The sequence below is a fragment of the Magallana gigas genome, chromosome 1, assembly GCF_963853765.1.
Source record: "Magallana gigas chromosome 1, xbMagGiga1.1, whole genome shotgun sequence".
Taxonomy (NCBI): domain Eukaryota; kingdom Metazoa; phylum Mollusca; class Bivalvia; order Ostreida; family Ostreidae; genus Magallana; species Magallana gigas.
This window is the reverse complement of record NC_088853.1, coordinates 2,985,373-2,991,712: the sequence shown is the minus strand read 5'-3', so window position 1 is coordinate 2,991,712 and position 6,340 is coordinate 2,985,373. Positions and strand designations below refer to the sequence as shown.

The window sequence follows — 6,340 nt, the reverse complement described above, 5'->3', positions numbered from 1 at the left end:
TAACTTGACTGAAATATTTTCGCACGAGTTACTAAAGTTTATGAAGAAAATCGAAGTTAACTTGTGTAATGTTAATATCACTTTTTTGATTCGATCATAGTTGCGTATCTAAAATCCCTCTTTAAGTGAATAGTTTACTTAGTATAACTATGTTCAAACGATGAAAATATAAACCCTTTTTATAATATAAATGATGCATCAATTGCACATATTATAAAACTTGGTTGAATAAATAATCGTACGATTTAACATTTTTCTTACTGAAAGAAATGTTATGTCGTACAGAGATTCCTTTAGTAGACAAAAATCTCCTCCATTTATGACAAGTATTCCTTTTAAAGGTTTACGCTGGTATTCAGCAATTTATTGTATATTAAATGTCATCTACATTTTGAGAATTGAATGTGTAATATATTAACTCTTAAAGATATTAATTTTTCCTTATATAAAAAAATGTAGCCTGCTAGATATTGTTGCTTTGAGATAGTTGTGGAATGGCATGCTAGTGTAACCGGAACCAGTACGACAAGGGCAATAACTCTTGTGATCAAAGTATCTCTAAAGTCATATACTGGCTCAGTTAAAAATCAACCCAGGTAAGGGGATTCCTGAACTATGGTCAACACTTGTAATGAAAACACCAGTAAGATTTAACACAATTTATTAATGTTTATAGAGTTGATTTAAGTCAAGGATAGCAACAAGAATTTTATAATAATAGACAAAAATATGGAAATTTACAAACAGAAGTACTCAAAGGGAAAATTAATCTGAAACCATGTATAATCTGAATTTTTAATGAACTGATATTACAATGGATATTTGATAATTTAATAAATTCTACAATAAATAAAAAAATAAGAAAATGCAAAAATGCCAAATAATTGCCAAAAATAAAAATATGTTCCTACTGGGCCACCAGAGAATCTTGAAATAGATTTAATAATAACAGACGAGGAACGATGAATAAGGAACGAGCTACATCTCTATAAATATCAAATTTCTCCTCTATGACAAATGAATGTAAAAATGACTAATATAATCCTCCTTTTAAACAAAAAAAAAGGTTATCTACAACACCTTGAACCAGGACTGGGAAAGGGAAAACCTATCTAAACTTACACTCCAAACCTTAAGAAAAATCTGTATCATAAAAACAATGCTTTAAACCCTACAAAAATGAACTAAATCCTAACTTCCTAACTCTACATAAATCATGCTTTATTATGCTAAACCTAACTTTAATCTATTCATAGCTGTAAAACCAAGAGGTTTAAAGCTGCTTGGTCCGATTTTATATCAAATTTTATGCCCGCTTTTAAACGATGGCTATGCTTAGTATATGTATAATAATAGACATTGCAGTAGTTCTACCCGTCAATTATGCCAAAATTCAATGAAGAAAAATACGTATAAAATTTGCTAACAAAACAAACGACATTAAAAGGTACCGCGTTATTTCGCCTCATGTTAAATTTCACCCCTGACGACGAGACGGGTATGGTTGTATTACGACTTTGACATCGCTTTAAATAAAGGTCGAAATGATCAGACAAATTACAAATAAACATTTGTACGTTTTGTTCGCTAATATTTCCAAAGTCTGCTTTCTTTACAATCGATGCATAGCATGCGGGTTGAAGAACCCCAATCATTCGGGGGACGAAACCAAGCGGTTTCCTTTTCTAAACATTCCCGTGATGCAAGTTGGTTTGTTTTTTCGTTTGCCCAAAGAGAAATTATTTTTATTTACTTTGAATATTTCTAACTTTGAAAGGAGACTGATTCTGCTGGTGTAAATAGGAGAAAGTCCATAACTTTCTAAGATAAATGATTTGTATGGAAAACATTTTGATACTGTAATTACAAAAAAATCGGACCAAGCAGCTTTAAGTGCCAAGAATAGAAAGGGAGACTTACCATAAGGTAATCACTCCCCAACCCAAGTAAAGAAAACTGACCGAACACTCTCTTACATATACCTGTATTCTATTCACTAATTTAAACCAATGAAAACCACAGAAACTAGACTAAGCCAATCAGAGAACAGGTAACTTGATAACTTAGGCAAAAGTGACAACACTGATACTATTTCCTGTAGAAGTGTAACTATAAATAGGATAATTTTTAACTTGTTCAAAATATGAGAGTAGAAAGAATTAAATGATCAACAGTAAGTATTTGAACCTTAAGAATGACAATAAACTGTTTAAACTGTAAAAACTTTAAGAAAAATGCCAACTGTAAATTGAAAATAAACAAATTTGTTACATTCCTCTCCCCTTTAAATAAACAAAATCACAAATTTTGTTTAATTACATAATGAATAATGTCAAAAGTGATGAGGCTTCATGTCCCTAGCGCTATAACATCTTGGGAGATTACATAGTGGTGTAGTAGAGGCTGATGCTCGACGTCTGGCTTCTGCTGCCCTGTCCCTGGCGTCCCCATGTATAGTAGGCAAGGGCATAACTATCTGTCCAGGATCACAGTATCTTGGGTTTTTAATGTTTCGGCACAAAATACACCCCTGAACTCCTGGGTGTTTCTTTTTCCAATGTTTACGGATGGGCGTAATTTTAAAAGCTCTGAAGGAGCATCCTTCCTTTGAACAATAATACACAGGCACAAATTCCTTATGGTACTTAATAAAGTGGGCCCTGTAGGATCCTATCTTGTGAAATACGTGCTCCTCAGATGGACAGCTAGGGATGGAACACGCTTGTCCATCTGAGGGCCACTCCCTGGGAAAAGATGTTCCAATGAGCTCCTCTATCTCCTCTTGCTCAACTGATAATTCTAAAACATCGGCCATCCTAGCTGAAAATAAAAGAATAATAGGACAACCCAGATTAATGATAGAATTGCAAGCATTTCTCAATTGTAAATAACCTACTCCGAAATAACTGATGATAAAATCTAAAATTCTAAGACTTTATTGTAAACTGTACTATATAAAGGGTAATTCAATAGCTATCTATTCAATGTATGTTTTCTCCTATAGAAAAACATCTAAAATAAAAGATGCCTAAATGCATCTATCCCTATAGATAAACAATATGAAAAACCCTAGGGTTGCTTCTAGTTCAGTACAAGTGAGATAAACTAAGGTTCATCTACGGAAAGTATTAATCTAAGAATGCTAAACTCTCAATGATTCGTATCTATGTATTACTGATACTAGATATTCAAAATATCTATGTACTGTTTTGACTTCTAGATAATTTTATTAGAAGATACCATCATGTCTTAATAATTAAAACACATAACAATCCTTTATCCAATAAAGTTCAAATACAGTTTAACCTGAAGATTAATGTCAAGAGCAGGAAACAAAACAACTCAGAAACACAAACAAAACAACCAGCAATCTAGATGTGACTAGTAATTTATAATTAAACTTTAATTTTACGTCTATGTATCAGTTATGTTATGCTATCCAGACATACTAAACAAAAATGTAATTAACTCTATAATTATTTAATGAATAATAAAGAAAAATATAAAAACAGACTATGTACATAAGGCATAAAAATAATAAAATATGCTAGTTACTGGTTCAAGGTGAGTAGACAACTGGAGGTTTACTAGTAATTCTTCTACCCCATATTGACTGTCTGAAAGGTACTTTTATGGTATTAAACCCAGCTAAAAGTTCTAAATAAATAATATGTGACTCACAAGCGTTTTTATCCAATAAACATCTAGTAGCATCACTCGACTCTTCATTTACTCCACCCCAACCAAACTTTGAACAATAACTTTTAAAAACAAAATTTGCCATTACACGCCTATTTGTAAAGCAGTAATCCTGTTCCTCCAGTCAAGCAGTAATCCTGTTCCTCCAGTCAAGCAGTAATCCTGTTCCTCCAGTCAAGGACCTTGTGGTCATATTCCTGTCTGAATGTATCAATGGAATCACGTGTTGCTGAAATCCCATGACACCATCCCAGTTTGCTAAATGCATCAAACACCCAGAAAAAAAATATACAATATTTGAAATAAAATTTCTCTTGCCTAGTGTATTAAAGATTATGAATGCAATAAAAAATTTAAACAATTACAATCAGCGTACTTTTCTTTTACAACCACCTAGCCACATGACCAGTGAATTCATCTTTTGAATCACGGCACCACTTACTTTTTTATTGTGCATTATCATACTCAGTATGGTGCCTACGAGTGGGACTAAGGATATTTATCTCCACTTTTTAGATACACTGGCATGATACTGCTTCCTAGTTAGGGAGGCAATGATGATATCCACCAATAATAGACATCCACCAATAATAGACAAAGGTTCCACATTTGATCCATATATTGTGCCAAAGAAATACCATCACATTTTCAAAGTAAAGATACATAAATTCATTATCAACTTATGTTATTGCATGGTATCTTAAAACAAATATTATCGGATAAATATTTGCAAACATGCTTCCTGACAAGTTTGGGAATAAAGATGATACAAAAACTCGGTTTACATTGGGGGGTTTTTATCATAAGGTATAGCCTACCACTAATGAAACTGGTCTGGATTTAAACAGCTCCTTTGAACAAGTCATCACCTCTGTACTGTTTTATGCTTTATTTTAGCACAAACCTTTCGGAAGAGGGTAAAAAACTACAAATAAGATAACACACATTTAGACAAAATCAATACACAATTTCATAATAAAATACTGACAATATTGACTAGTCTTATTAAAGCTGTAGTTAGGAATCGTTAACAGACTTTTAGGATAAAAACAATGACAAATTACTCTACACCATTTGCTGCGTTTATACATAAAAACAAGAAATCACATTGACGCAAGCGTCAAATGGGCCGCAAAAAATATATTGGTGGAATGAATCATTGGTTGTTTACAGAAAAACACACCACAAAGAAGAAAATAAGAGTTGGTTATACTAATTTTTATGGTAAATTCTAATATACTTTAAGCAACTTGTTTTGAAGTTTAACATTTTACTATTATCATAAAGAATCGATTTCGTTACTGTAAGCATTTCTAACGGCAAGTGTATGATCATTGCCATAGTATGAAGTAATGGAGAACACATTGATTTGTACATTACTCTAATACAAAGTTCAACTCATCATTTGAAATTTCTCTTGGAAATTATATATTTCAAACCATTTTGGTTTTTTTTTTGCATTGTATTGAATGAAAACTTAATGCATTAGTTTAATATATGATTTCAAGGGACCTCCTAATAAAATGAAAATGGATTAGTTCAAATTTTCCAGTCAATTCAAATTTTCATTTCTGTCATACTAGTATTCTTGCGTAAATAATTGATATAATGATATTTTCTACCACATTTTACATGGAAATATAATAAATACACATGCAAAGTCATTTTATTTGACACGGCACATAGAAATTCAAATATATCATTTATATAAAATTGAATGACTTTCAGGTCTTTAGTATTTCATGTCTTTAGTATGTACCATATACCATTTTGAAAAGAATGAAGAACTCCGAAATTTTCCGAATAGATTATAGTCTCGATAAAAAGGCGCCAAATACGTCAATCTACTAAGTATGACCTACTTTTCTTTTACGAGTAAAACAAAAAATATGTGATATTTTCTAATAGGCATAAAACATATTTCTACATGCAAATTTACTTTTAATTCATAAAAATAAGCATAGTATTAATTCTACTAAAAAAGAACTATCCCGCAGAAACGCAGTAACAATATTTAAATGTGTATCAAATAACGGACCGCCTTCCGGCGGCCCGTAATGACCGAAATTGTCCGCCATATTAACGATGACCCAGTTACAAATACAGCTGATTGAAATGACAAAATATACAGAATGTTTACAAACTACACACAGCGTACATAATATTTAAAGAGTACTCAATCATTTATTACACAAAAAGAAGACATGGCAACAGAACTTCCTCCATGAGGGGACAAAACACGCCAACTGTAAAAATCACGTTGTGCAGATAGACTTGGTGGAAACAAACAAAAAAACAAAAATTAAAACCGGGGAGGGATATTTCCGAACACTACACCCTCCCCCCCCCCCCCCCCCTCTGATTTCTACTAGAAATCACTACTTTTTAAAACAAATTAACTGTTTGTAATAATGCACTCTTATCAAGAAAATAACTTACAGATATAAGTGTCCAGTAATGTCGCTACACTTCCAAAAGCGTGACAAGTTCTGAAATCGGTCTCACATATGTAATGCGTACACCGTCCTTCACAACGCATATCTCGACTTTCCGGACGCGACCATCATCACTTTGGAATGTTCTTTTCACAATGCCCATAGGCCAGTCATTACGCGCATTTCCACTGTTCTTCATTAGGATG

General features: G+C 32.5%; 1 long non-coding RNA gene across 1 annotated transcript; it reads right to left on the bottom strand.

The window, feature by feature from the left end:
- Positions 1–2,050: 2,050 nt before the first annotated feature.
- LOC117687117 (uncharacterized) lies at positions 2,051–6,011 on the bottom strand. Its single transcript, XR_010712538.1, has 3 exons — positions 4,142–6,011; positions 3,682–3,957; positions 2,051–2,820 (listed from the first exon to the last, which is right to left on the bottom strand). It is a non-coding gene; the product is annotated as an uncharacterized lncRNA (long non-coding RNA).
- Between the last annotated feature and the right edge of the window lie 329 nt (positions 6,012–6,340).